This window comes from Euprymna scolopes, chromosome 34 (genome assembly GCF_053919585.1).
Source record: "Euprymna scolopes isolate OS-2025 chromosome 34, ASM5391958v1, whole genome shotgun sequence".
NCBI lineage: Eukaryota > Metazoa > Mollusca > Cephalopoda > Sepiida > Sepiolidae > Euprymna > Euprymna scolopes.
The window spans coordinates 31,060,102-31,074,469 of NC_136515.1; positions in this window are offsets into that span (position 1 = coordinate 31,060,102).

Sequence of the window (14,368 nt, forward strand, 5' to 3'; positions counted from 1 at the left end):
CTCCCTCGCCAGAGAACGGCTTGATAATATCGCTGCTTATCCGCACCTTCGCCATAGTCGGGCCGAAATAGCTTGAAACAAAAATGTAGTAGGCAAAACAAAAAAAAAAATACAAATAAAAACAGACGGAACAAAAACTCTCTTCTCGCAGACATGTGGGTCGTAACAAGCACAATCTACTCGCCAGAATCACCTACGCACAATCTGCAGAACGCCCCCTCTCCTTTCCAGTGTCCTGCCTTTATAGCTGCCGGGAACGACATATTTGCATAATCGCGCGAGAGCAGACGTGTTTCAACGATAATCACATTGGGTAAACGCTAATAAAAGCCCATGGACGCCATCTTGGAACTCTCTCTTTCGCTCAACCCAAAACAGACGTATCCGAGGTAAGCTCTATTTCTCATTTTGGTTACTGCTAATTCTGCTACAATTTTAATCATAATGACTTCGAAAGAACTTTCACCGATCGGACCTTTGTTTATTCATCTTGTTGTTTTTGTTAAAAAAATAAAAGCAGTGCATTTTAAATCAGAAAGAGGTGTCATTTTGTTTTATTCTTTTTTATTATTTTGTTTGGGGCAAAGAGATTTAATTTTACTTAAACTTCTGCACTCCTACAAATTGGTGACACCCGAACGTGAGATGAAACACACTTCCTTCTACAACCTCATAGTTCCACTTCACGCTATTTTCATATTTAAATCGGGACTGCAGACATCCGTCTACACCGACTCCTTGCCTACGCAAAGACCAGAGACCGGCAATTTAAAGGCTTCCAAATCATTTTTGGGATTAAATCAAGCGAAACAAGAGTATGGATTTATCATATTCAGAGATAACTCCAGCCATTCTATTGTTAAACATCCCGGTATTCAACCTAGCCAACATCAAATCCTGGTTCATCTAAATCCAAGCGTTATTCGGCGCGAAGTGGATAATGTCGCAAAGGACAGGATACATTTACCGGGTCAAAAAAATTACCTACTGATGTCGTGGAGAAGGTAATAGATTTACTCAAAACTATACCAGAAGAAAACCCTTACGACCGGCTGAAGGAAACAATTCTAAAACGAACTGAATTATCGAACTAGTCAATGCTACGCAACCTATTTACGCAGGTCGTACTTGGAGAGCGCACTCCATCACAGTTGTTACGTCACATGCGCACACTTTTGGGAGATAACAAGATGTTGGAAAACATCATGAGGAGTTTGTGGCTGGATAAACTACGAGCATCAACAGTGCAAATCCTCGCACCAAGGGCAGAAGAAACAGAGCCTGACAAACTGATGGAAATAGCGGACCGGATTCATGAGAACCTCCCAACACACCAAATAAACTCGCTACAGCAACAGCCTACACAACAAAGAGACGAAGAGCTAGCTGAGCTAAAATCCACAGTCGAGCTGTCCAAACAATTACAGGATTTACTGAAGACAGATCACAAGCGCTCACATCACAACAGGTCGCCCTATAGATGAAAGAGTACCAGCCAAAGTTGAAGCGGGGAACGTGACAGAGCGGGTACACACGGTTTCTACAGTAAATTCGGCAGTAACGTGCCCACTCTTGTTCTTTCAGTAACAGAACGAAACAGGGAATGTTGATGCCAGCCAGTAAAGACGACGACTGTTGCTGGACCCTCTTTAAAAGGTCTATTCTATATCCGTGACAGTACCCATGGATATAATTTTCAAATAGACACTGGCGCCGAAATAAGCATAATCCCACCACTGACGAGTCAAAAGATTAGCACCCAATCGAATCGCTTGCAAGCAGCCAACAGTACCAAGATATCCACATTCGGGGGTAAATCACTGACCATCAACATCAGCTTGAGGCGAACTTTCACATGGATTTTTACCATAGCCGACGTAACAACACCCATAATAGGAGCAGATTTCCTGGCGAAATCCAACTTGTCTGTGGACATGACCAACCACACATTAACAGACAACCAAACGAAATTGGTTGTCAGAAGAGTCTCCACTCGATGCCAGTCAACAGGTATCAGCTCAGCCCTACCTAAGTACCCATCTATCCGTTGATTACTCCAAAAATATCCGCTGCTGTCTCAGCCATTCAAGGACACGGATACGGTCAAGCATAGTGCTAAACACTACATTAAAACAACCGGACAACCAGTCCACGCCACCCCCAGACATTTAAAACCGGATAAATACCAAATAGTGAAGGAAGAATTTCAGCACATGCTACAACAGGGAAGTATCCAACCCTCAAAAAGCGACCACTGAGAAAATTTAGAAGATTGTCTTTTTAACACTTTTCCAAAAACCAAATACTAGCAGCAGCAATCTTGTGCTGGAGTCGGTTCAAAAAGTATTTAAATGCAACAAAACATTCTTCTTCCCTTCTTTTTCCCTTCTTTCTTCCTCTCTTCTCGCTCCGATATGACACAAGAACATGATTCTCGTTTTCACCTCATCGTCATTTTCAAATCTGTCAAAACCATAATTACACATGTCATGCGGCACCCAAAACCCAAAATCACACTTATGCACACAAGCACCCATTTCCGTACATTTTCTATAAAAATTAATAACAACGGATTACTTTCCGTATGGAACTTTGAATAAGGTGAACTTTGCCAGTTAAAACACAAACCTTGAAATAAGGAGATTAGTTTCACAAAAGACTTCCACCTACTAATCTTATTAATTTAACAAAGGACTTTCATCTAACATGACCTTTTAATCACAAAGGATTTTCTGCCTACTTTGAACATTCTAATCATAATGATTTCTCAAAAACTCTTACCGATCGGACTTTGCTTGTTTATCTTGTTAAATGCGGTGCATTTTAAATGAGAGGCAGATGTCATTTTGTTCTATTCCTTTTTTTTATTATTTCGTTTGGGACAGAGAAATTTAATTTCACTTAAACTTCTTTTCCCCTACACATTGCAGACATATAAAAGGAGAAGGCGGCCATTTTCATTTCTTTTTTCTTCATTTATTTTTTGATTTGTACAAGTTACACAAGGCAGGTTTGTAACAACTTTTTAAACATTTCAGACCCCCCCCCCTCGATCTTTAAGGATCATTTTACCTCAGGCCCAGACTTGCTCGATACAGGCTCTCTGTGGTCTGGGCATTTTCACTGGTTCATCTCAACTGCCTTCTGGCCCACCATTTACATCATCGTCTGCATGGACCACACACCTTAAATATAAAATGTGCCATGGCATTTCATCTACACTCAAGTTGTTAGGAGTTTGCACCCCAGTAATCACTCCTCTTCCCTACTATCATACTTCACGCATTCGGAGGTTTTACCCAAACATCTTCCTCTATTTGGATTCTGAAGGGTCCTTGCTCATAATTTTCTGGGGACATATGCCTAGGATGCCTCCATTCGTAACCAAAAATTGATCTATGTAGCATGATGTCCTCTTTCTGTCCGACCTTGCGAGCCATGCTGTACCAGAAGATGGCCTCTTCAGGTGATATCCTTCCTCTCTCAGTTATTGCTTTCACCGTCCGATGATGTCGCTCTACTATTCCATTTCTTCCGGACCTATAGGCCGCCTGTAACAGCTTCTTATCTTCCATTTTTTAGCATCATCTGGAGAACTTCTTAGCAAAATACAGTGCCATTGTCCATTATCACCTTCTCAACTGGACCTCGTTCAAGCATCACCTTTTCCAATTCCTCTGCAACTGAATATGACGATTCCGCATGTAACTCCCTCCATATTGCCAGTCTTCCAGGACCACAATCAATCATTGACAAGTATGCTCCTCCATGATAGTGCGTTATGTCTATCACTAATTTTTTCCAATTCTTCGTAATCCAAATTTCCCCAGGATCATGTACATTCGAGGCAGGATCAATTGATTGACATCGAAGGTAATTCCTAACCACTTTTTGAACTTCTTCCTGTTTTATATGTGGATCAACTTCCCGCACCAAATATAACGTTCTCTCTAATCCCATGTGGTGCATGCCAGGCAACTCTTCTAGTTCACTAATTCCTAAAAAGCATATCGGGACCTCTTCATTCTTAACTAACCAGCTTTTTTTATCCGTCTTAATGCATCTGCTTTGTTTCTCTCTGAAGGCACAAACACTGCCTTTATTCGCAGTTCAAATTCAGCTACTAACTCTCCAAGCATCCCTAATCTCCATTTTACAATCATTTTTTCAACACTCTTTGTTCGTATTCTTCCACTCTCTTCCACTGTAGCTTTTACCCAACTTAATACCATGTCTGAATCAGTTCTTATTTCGATTTCTCTCAGGCCCCACTTTATAGCTAAATTGATTCCTTTCAAAACAGCGTCTAAGTCAGCCACATTTATATGATTGTAATCGTTAGCTTTCCTTAACCATGCCGCATCTTCTGCCACCAAGTCGTCAATCTCTATGACCACATATGTTGCAATATTGCTTGCATCACATCACACCATTCCTAATGTTGTTTCGAGTATGTGCCAAGCTCCTGTAACAGGATCATTTTTTTCCTACATCAGCTAGAATGTCCTGCATTATTTTGACAGTTTTGCCATCAACTCTGCTCTCCCAGTCTACTCCACTTGCTCTTCTTTTAACATAGCTTGATGCTGGTCAAAGCCATCCAGCAACTGGATAGTGTCCCAACAATTTGCCACAAATAGAAATAACTTCCGTCTATTAATTTCTTCTCCTATCTTGAGAATCTCATTGCTTCGTCTGAATATCAGTTCTCTCATTCTTCTTTTCGGCTTAAGGCTCCTCCATCCAGAGATTCTGGTGCTTTTGCTATCAAAACAAATTCTTTCAAATGTTCCACAATCTCTTTTGTTGATATTTTCATTACAACCACCATTATATCATTGATGTATTAATCAGTGGCTTCTTTTGTTGTGCTTCCTTTCTTCAATACCGTTTTTAAAAAAGCTGCATAATCTCCGGTGCTCCACTTTCTTATCTTTTCATCACACACATCTATTGTATCGCTCCCTGTATGACATGCCACAAAATGGTTCAATTCACGCAAGTCTAACACTGGTCTAACCTTCCCTTTTGTGGCCTGGAACACTGACATTAATGGTAACACACCCTTTCTGGCTCCTTTCCATAGTAAGTGAATAACTTCTGCTATCCACCTATCAACCTCCTTCTCAAACTCTGAGGTCTTCTCACTGTCTAAGGAGTTTTATAATACGTCACTCTATTCTGTAACACTGGAGTTCTCCCTCCCATTTCCATTTTACTATCCATTTTTCGGCATCAAAATTGGCCTCAAAGTCTTTATTCTCAATTTTACATACATCCGGCCGATGGGCAGCTACAGCACAATGTATATCTCCAAACCTTCAGCTTTCTTTATATTCACACCACCCATCTCATTAATGACATCCATAGCAATTATGACATCAATCTCATCAATGATGTAACTCATTACTATTGTTACAAGAAAAGGGTCCCCTTTTCCTGTAAATAAGAAGAACATTAGATAAGTGGAAAATGAAATTAGGATAGACCGATATTCGAACTTTGTAAGCAACGTTCAGAAATAGATTCAGAAAATAGAATGTTAGAATTTCGCATTGTTAAATTTCATTTAAAATAGTTTAGATATTTTTTGTTTGTAAAAAGAATTAATTGTTCATTATTTTAAAGAAATTGAATTAAAAAAGGTCAGCTAAAAAAAATAATGAACAATACAATTTCAAAATATATTGAAAAATAGGTTAGTGAGAATTGTCTGCAGAAGTGTGTTTTGGGAACATGTGCCGAGTCACGTATGTTTAAGCCACGTGAGTCGATCACGTTTAGAGCCATACATATGATGTCATAGCAGAAAGGGAGATTCTCAATAATAGAATCTAGGATTAGCAGAGAGTCAGTCGAAGATCATACCTTTTTTCAACGGTTGGAGAGCTTCCTCGAGGATCCGGAGAGGTTAGTTTTAATGGGTGAATGAAATGCCATCCTTGATCCCAAGGTAGATAAGGTCAGGGGGAGTAGCGAGTTTGTGTGGTGTGACCTGTCTGACCTGATGGCTTTGTGCAACTTTGTTGACAGATATTGTCTGGATCACCCAGGGATGGAGATATGGACGTGACATGCTAGTGTGCCTTCTCACTTACTTGGATTGGATGTTAGAAGAGGTGAAGTAGACTTTCTATCTTGCTCCACATTCCACTCTTTAGGACACTTGGACCATAAGTTAATTATGGCCCGTTTGTAACTTAAGCACTAAGCTAGCCGGATACTGGAAGTTTAACAGCTCCCTGTTGGAGCTGGAAGACTACCGGTTAAAGGTTACAGAACTAATTCAGCAAGCACTAGTGGGGGCGGTTACAGGGAGTAAGTGATGGGTTAGTCTTAAGGCCAAAATTAGACGCCTCTCTGTCTAGTACGGCCAACGCCTCATGCTAGATAAGGCTAAGGCATAGAAGCGTATAGAGGATAGGTGGAGGGGGGGCCCTAGAGATAGTGCTAGCTAAAGAAGACCCCAACCGCTTGGTTAGCGAGCAGTATGAGGGCCAAATAGTTAGGGCTAGGTTAATGAAAGTCTCTAAGGAAGCTGAATGTTGGCACTGTTGAGCGTAAGGCTGTACTAAGGCGTGGTTCAGGCGGGTACTTTCGGAAAGTACATAATCTCCTTTTGACACGGGAAATCTGCGAGGGGTTTCAGGAGCATCTATCAGAGCGCTTCACCCAACTACTCAGACTCAGTGTCGAAGAGTTTGGCAGCTATTTGGCTGACTCGCCCCGCCTCATGGCAACTTGAGCGACTAGCTTTGATGGTCTAGTTATGGAACATGAGGTCATTACTGTGTTGAAGTAAATCGGCTACAACAAGTCCCCGGGGCTTGATGGTTTACCCTACAAATTCTACTTGAGGCTGTCGCCCATGTTGGTCCCTATTCTGAAGGATGTGTTCAACCATTGGTTTGCCCAGGGTTCCATCCCTGGACAAGTGGCAAAGGGAGTGATCACATTGCTGAGAAAAAGTCAATGGCATGGTGGGGTGGAAAACTTTGATGATTTTAGGCCCTTAACTCTGCTAAATACAGAGTTAAAGATTTTGGCAAAGGTTTTTGCGAATCACTTGCTAGTATTCATCGCTGACTTGATCAAACCAGACCAGAGCTAGTGAAGGGGAGATTGATTCAAGACAATTTGCATTTGATCTGCACGATCATAGAGGGAATAGAAGATGACACCGAAGCCACGCTGATCAGTTTGGATCAGTACAAGGCTTTCGATAGGGTTGAGTTCCTGGGATCTGTGCTAGAGGTCGTTGGTTTTAATCTGGACTTCTGCGAGTGAATCTTTGTCCTGTATGACAGGCCGACGGTAGCAGTGCAGATCAACGGTAAGCTTTCAGAGCCATTCGCCGTCTCTCAGTAGGTGTGTCAAGGTTATCCGCTGTCACCTCTTTTATACATCCTGGCATTGGAACCCCTCCTTTGTAAGTTAAGGAACAAGGCGACTACACCAGTCCTGTGCAGGATAGCTTTACCTGGAAGCACATGAGGCAGGGTTTCCACTAGTGGTGGGACGATTAATCGGAATCGGAATCGGTAATCGTAAGAATCGTGTATTTTGGGAGGTATCGGAATCGGAATCGCATCGTTAAAAAATACCTTAATTTTCCGATTCCTTCATTACGATTCTTTTAGTCTGATGTTGAAAAAAAGAAAAAAAAATCCTGATATTTCTAACCGCAAGAGAGAAATGTAGCATGTTATAAAAAGAAACCAAAGAAATTCATTATTAACAGGGCAATGCTTAGTGCCCCTCCCTTACAAGGTTCATTCATTCAGATCTATTGTAATCAAAACTACACAAGAGTTAACTTGAAAAGAAGTATGCAGGGCTCTACATTGCGAGTAAAAATAAAAAAAAACGCTTATCTTTTTGGCGATTGTTTTTTTTTTTACTGACAAATCTTCTAATACTGAATGAAAATGCTTTTTCAACTTATATTTTCTTAAAATAAAACGAGCAAAGTCAAATTATTTAAATAGTAAACGGTTTAATAGAACAATGTACTTTTTTTCTTTTTTTTAAAGAAGGCTTTTGAAAGAAATATCTCTAAAATGAAATTGATCACGTTGTATTATTTCGCAAAGTTTTGACAGTAGTCGGCTTCTTTTGAAGTTTCGAAAAAATCGACCCCATACCTATCTCTTCCAAACCTAAAGTTATTAAATAACCCCTTCGTTAATTCAAGGGTAATTAATTCAATTCAGTCAAGATTTTTTTTAATTTCATTGAAATAGAATCCATTTTTTAAATTTTTTTCTCCAGAAAAATAAAACCCTGAATTTGATTATATTAAAAGCAGAATATAATCTTTTTTCTAGAATTTTAAATTGAAAATTAAAAGTATTTTGCGCAGTTTTTTGTCGAACGAAAAAGAAATTAATATATATATTTTTAAAAGGTTTTGTAATCAATTAATTTTTATGTCTAAATAATATTTACGATTAATTAAATAATTTCATTTTAAAAAGTATTTATAAATAGAATTTTACTTAAGACTTATAATTTAGCAATATTGAACCGCATCAACCATGTGTGAATTGAACACAGTCAACCAAAAAAAAAATTCAAAAGAAAATGCATATTTGCATTTCATTATGTAAACTTTTATACATTGGTTTCAAAAATTAAATTCTATAAGTTTTTTTTTGTTAACTACCGGTTGGTACAATTTACCGCCCCATCCCTTTATATTGTTTTCTTTTTGTCTTTTTTAGCGGATTATTTTTTTTTTTTTTTTTACACAGTGATCACCACTTATCAAGGCCCGGAAGCCACTCAGGGATAAGGGTTATTGCAAGTACATTACGCTAGTGTGGAGATTTGATGAAGTGTTTAATTAGGGGGGCGGTTCATTAGGAATTTGTTAACATTGGACTTGAAGACATCCAAGTTGTAGTCCGGAGGGAAGCAGGCAGACGGAACAGAGTTCCACAGGCGTGCAGTTCTAAGAAAGAAACTTTGTTCATGGAATCCGCGTTTTGATTTAGGCACAGATATAGAGTGGCGGAAATTTTTCACAGTGGATTCAGCTAGGCCGATGTTTTTCGTGAAAGATTGGCGAGGGGGGACCAGGGATTGGAGTTCAGACGAGCACCTGCCATGAAAATAATGATAAAACAAGGATAGGCTCGCAACGTCTCTTCTGTGGGAGAGAGGTTGCAGGGTAGAGAAAAGAGCATCCCCCACTAAACCACGAAGTCTATTTTGTACTCTGTCAAGGCATGATAGGCTGTTTTTGGCAGCTCCTGCCCAGATATGGCAACAGTATTCCATCCTTGGACGCACTTGGCTTTTATAGAGAATTGCATCAGTAGTGAGATATCTTCTAGAGCGGTAGAAGGATCCCACCATCTTTCCAGCGACCTTGGCAACAGACTTGATGTACGTGTTCCATTTCAGATCAGGAGTAAAGGTCAAACCCAGAAGCTTGTCAAAACACGGGGCCTCACCCAGACGAGAGCCATCCATCACAATTGATGCCAGCTGGGGATCAGAGCGTTGATGATGTAAGGATAGGAGTTTGGTTTTGGATGCATCAAAGGTAACCAGCCACATCTTCCCCCACTGAACCACGCGCTCGAGATCCGAGGAGAGAGAATCCGAGAGAACTTTGTCATTTACAGCCTTTGATGTGTTGCTATAGATGGTCGTGTCATCAGCATAGATGTCAACGAATGATTTAAGTATGTGTTTAGGGAGGTAACCAGGAAGAGAGTTGGGCCCAGGATTGACCCCTGAGGGACTCCAGCATTTATATTGCAGGTCTCCGATTTTTGTCCGTCTACCACTACTCTTATGAACCTATCGGAGAGAAATGATTTAATGATTGAGAAAACATTTCCAGTTATACTGTAGCTGGAAATCTTGTGAAGTAGACCCTTGTGCCATACCTTGCCGAAGGCCTTTGATATGTCAAGAGCAATTGCCCTAGAAAGGAAGCCTTTGTCAAGAGATTCACTAATCCTGTGAGATATAACCGTCAGCACATCTGCGGTAGATCTTGCAGAGCGGAAACCATATTGTGTGTCACTAAGAAAGTTATTCCTGCTGAGGTGGTTGACTATTTCTCTATTTAATATGGATTCCAGCAACTTACTCATAACACACAGGAGACATTGGTCTGTACTGAGAGGGAGAGGACATCACCTGAATTCTTAAATACAGGGCAAACTGATGAGGTCTTCCAGGGGGTCGGAAAGCACTTCTCCTTAAGGCAGCGCTTAAATAGTTTCATAAGTATGGGAGCAAGTTCTGGTTGAAGCTTTTTTAACACTATAATTGGGATGCCATCGGGGCCAGTTGCCTTACTAGAATGTAGGTTCTTGATTAGCTTGGCGACCTCATGCACGGATATTTGTATGTTACCTAGCTTGTTCTGTATTGTAGGAGGAAATATGGGGAGTTGGTGGCCTTCGTCGCATAGGGTAGAATTAGCTGCAAAGTTCTTTGCAAATAGTTTGGCCCTGTCTGACGCTGACGAGATGACCTCTGGTCCATTGATAATGGTTGGGATAGAACGCACAACGCCAAAGTCCAAAAAAAGTCTTCCATGGAAACTTTTTGAAGATGATGAGTTGAAAGCCATTTGCAAAGTCTGTCAAATTAAAATATCGCGAGGAATAAAACCACATAACATAACCACAACCAACATGTTAAAACATTTAACTATGAAGCATCCAAATAAATTGGAGGAGCAAAATAATAAAGAAAAGGAACAAAAAATTACCAACTAGTCACTCAGAGCAGTTTTATTAGTGAGGGTCGAAATCGCAGTGTCTTTTTTTTTTGCCTACGTCACCATCTAGGTGTCACCAATTTTTTTTTTAACCCTCCTTAACTTCAAAGAGTAAATACAATATATACAACTAAAAAAATAATTTTTAAAAATGCTGATTCTATTCATGAAAAATTCTTTTAACTAGAAATTAAAACTTAGGTAAAGATAGCTGACTGACAGCAACAGGAGCACTGGTTAACTACTGAACCACGTGGAAAGTTGGGGGGGGGGGAGGAAAAAAAGGAAATTAAATGATGATAATAAATTATGATAACCGTCTTTGAAAGGCACTAAACTCCTAAAATTTACTTCTTTAAAATTTTAGGCGGCACTCCCCGGCGATTTTAAAGCACTCTCTCTCTCTCAAAAAAAAAAAAAAAAAAAAAAAAAAGATTTAATTTTTAAGTTTGGGAAAGATATATTTATTATAACCGAATTCTTGTATGAAGACTGGATCTACTTTATTGGACGTTAATTTGTGAGATAAGTAATTTTTCAATGTTTAATATGTTTTTAAAGTTTTAATTATCAATTAAATTTTTTTAATTGCGTTTATTTTTCAATTTATTTTAAAAAAAACAGGGTTTTAAATGTATTTTTCAAGGTAACAAGCTTCGAAAGAAGTCTAATAAAAAAAAATCACTTAATTTTTAATTTCGACAACCCTGAGAATTTAATTATTAAAAAAAATATTGAAATGTGACATTTTTTTATTTAACATTTCTATTAGTTCAATTAATTTTCTTTCAATAATTCATTTCACTCAACAAACTTCATCATTTTTTTTTTTTTAATCTTTTTCTGTAATTTTGGTAATTATGTTTGCTCAATTTTATCTAGTATTTCATTTGTTTTTTATAGTGGTATCATTTTTATGTGTTCCTTTGATATACCCTATTTCAAAATTAGTTTGGCTAAACTTATTCTTCACGTTAGAAACAACGTGTAAAAGCAATGAAAAAGTAAGAAAAAATAATAGGTGTCAACTACTCCTTGTGAATTATGGAGGTCTGAAGAACTGCCGCCACAAATACAACTATCAATAGCCAAACAAAAAATCGTTTTGGAAATTCCTTTAATTGTAACTTTTTGCTATACCTACCTTTTTGGTATAAAACACAAAAACTTTCGATTAATGGTATTTCTCATATATGGTCGTTAACTTTGGAAAGGTTATTTTATATCTACGGCGCCATGTCACATGGTATATTGTTTTTTTTTTCATTACGCGCGTTCATTTATAAATTATTAAATTAAATATTTATCTTTTTTATATTTAATTAGTATATATTTTCTTTCTCTTCCGCTATATTTTTTTTATTTAATTCATTAAATCTTTATTATGAGGACCAAAATAATGAATCGTGTGTATTTATTCTCTAATTTTCTTGTTTTTGTTCTGTTATATAAATTCTATTTTATTTGTTTTTTCTCTGAAGGATAAATTCTATTTTCTTTGAGTTTTTTTTCTGTATTCCAATTAAGTAAAATAAATTTTCTCTAAAATAAATTTTGCCAAGTTTTCCGTTTAGTTTACTATATAATAATTTTATTTAAACCAAAACACGACGGTGTAGACATAAAATATCTCTTCCAAAGTTAGGGAATATATTTGGGAACTACCGACCATAAGTATAAAACTACCTGGTATATTTCAAAACAATAATTCCTTAGGAATCGGAATCGGAATCATACTTGGTATCGGAATCGTTAATCAATATTTTCCTGGAATCGGAATCGGAATCGTATAAAAATTAGGAATCGTCCCAACACTAGTTTCCACATTCGCCGATGATGTCACCGTGTTCGTGTCTTGCTCCATGGACATCGAGGTGGTGATGGAGGCACTCGCTTGATACGAAGAAGTCACAGGTAGCAAGTCTGTTGGCCTACGGTTGGGTGCCTGGAATAAATTCGCTGCCAGGCATCTTCAGCTGGACCGATGGCCCAGTCTGTGTTTTTGGTGTCTGGTTTGGACCGGGTTTTCAGTTGGAGAAAAACTGGTCGGAAGTAGAGACAAAGGTCGAATCATCGGTCAAGACTTGGATTTGAAGGAAATTGTCCTTGAAGGGTCAGGCGGAGATGTGTGCTACTTATCCTTTACCTCCCTGCAGAATGCCCAACCAGCTTACAAAAGCGCCTCATCTCACTTCTGTGGGATGAGGGTAAGCATTATGTCTGCAGAGAGGTCTGTATTCAAAGTCTGAGCGAGGGAGGCCTGGGACTGCCCAATCTCTTGTGGCACAAACATGCTGAGAGGTTGGCTTTCCTGGGTCATTCACTAGAGGAGGACATCTAGGAAAGATGAACAAGATGTTGGTTTATGTAACATTTTAACTTCTGCATATCAGTATGACCAGGGAAGCAGATAGCAGGAAGGGAATTCCAAAGTCTAGCTGCTCGAGGGAAGAAACTATTAGAATAGAAAGGTTTCTGGCATTTAGAGATCTCAACAGTGAAGGAGTGAGATGTTATTGCTAAGCGGGTTTGTTGGGGATATGTATGGCGAGGGGGTACAAGTGCAACGAGTACATGAGAACACATTCCATTAAAATAATTGTAAAGCAGGCACAGAGATGCAACATTGCGTGATGGGACAATAATACTCCATGCATGCCGAATGGTAGCATTGTAGAGGTACAGGATGCACTCAGGTGTGAATAGTCTTCTAGCTCGATAGAGCGAACCTACCTTCTTTGCAGCAGTCTTTGCAATGTCTTCTATGTATTCCAGTTTATATTGCCTGCAAATGTTAGACTGAGGAGTTTGAAAGTAGAATTCTCAGGTAAGGTGTTATTTGTCATCGATATAGGTGGTTGGAGAGGCGTAGGAGAGCAGCTTAGTTTTACTAGCATTAAATGTTACCATCCATTTGTGGCCCCATTCCATAATTTTCTAACGATTCTGCCATTGTCTTAGATTTATGTACATCCGTTCTTCCCACATGCATATTATAGAGCGTTGTATCATCAAGAAATATACCCATCTCAGGCACAATATTATCAGAGGTCGTTTATGAATATCAGGAATAATAATGGTCCAAGGATCGACCCCTGAGGCACTCCTGCATTAAAGTTATGCTGCTTGGATGTATGTCCGTCAATGACATCCTGTATGCTTCTATTATCTAAGATGGATCTAATTATATTTAGTATACGTCCAGTTATAATGTACGATTTAATTTTCATTAGCAGCCCTTTGTGCCTACTTTGTCAAAGGCCTTGGATATATCAAGGGCTACAGCTGTCGCTTCGCCTGCTTTATCCAATACATGGTAAATGCATTCAGGGATGAATGTTAAAATATTTGCAATAGAACAACATTGCCTGAAACCATAATGTTTGTCAGAGAAGATTTGCTTTTGCGAGATGGTGAACTAGTGCTGGATTAATTAAGGTCTCAAAGATTTTAGCGAAGAGGGAAAGAGACTAATGGGGCGATAATTGAGAGGGTCTGTTCTTTCACCAGACTGCATGTACACTGGTACAACAGAGGCCATCATCCAGCTATTAGGGAAGCAAGATTCAGCAAGGCATTTATTGTAGAGATTGGAAAGTATAGAGGCTAGCTCAGCTGAACATT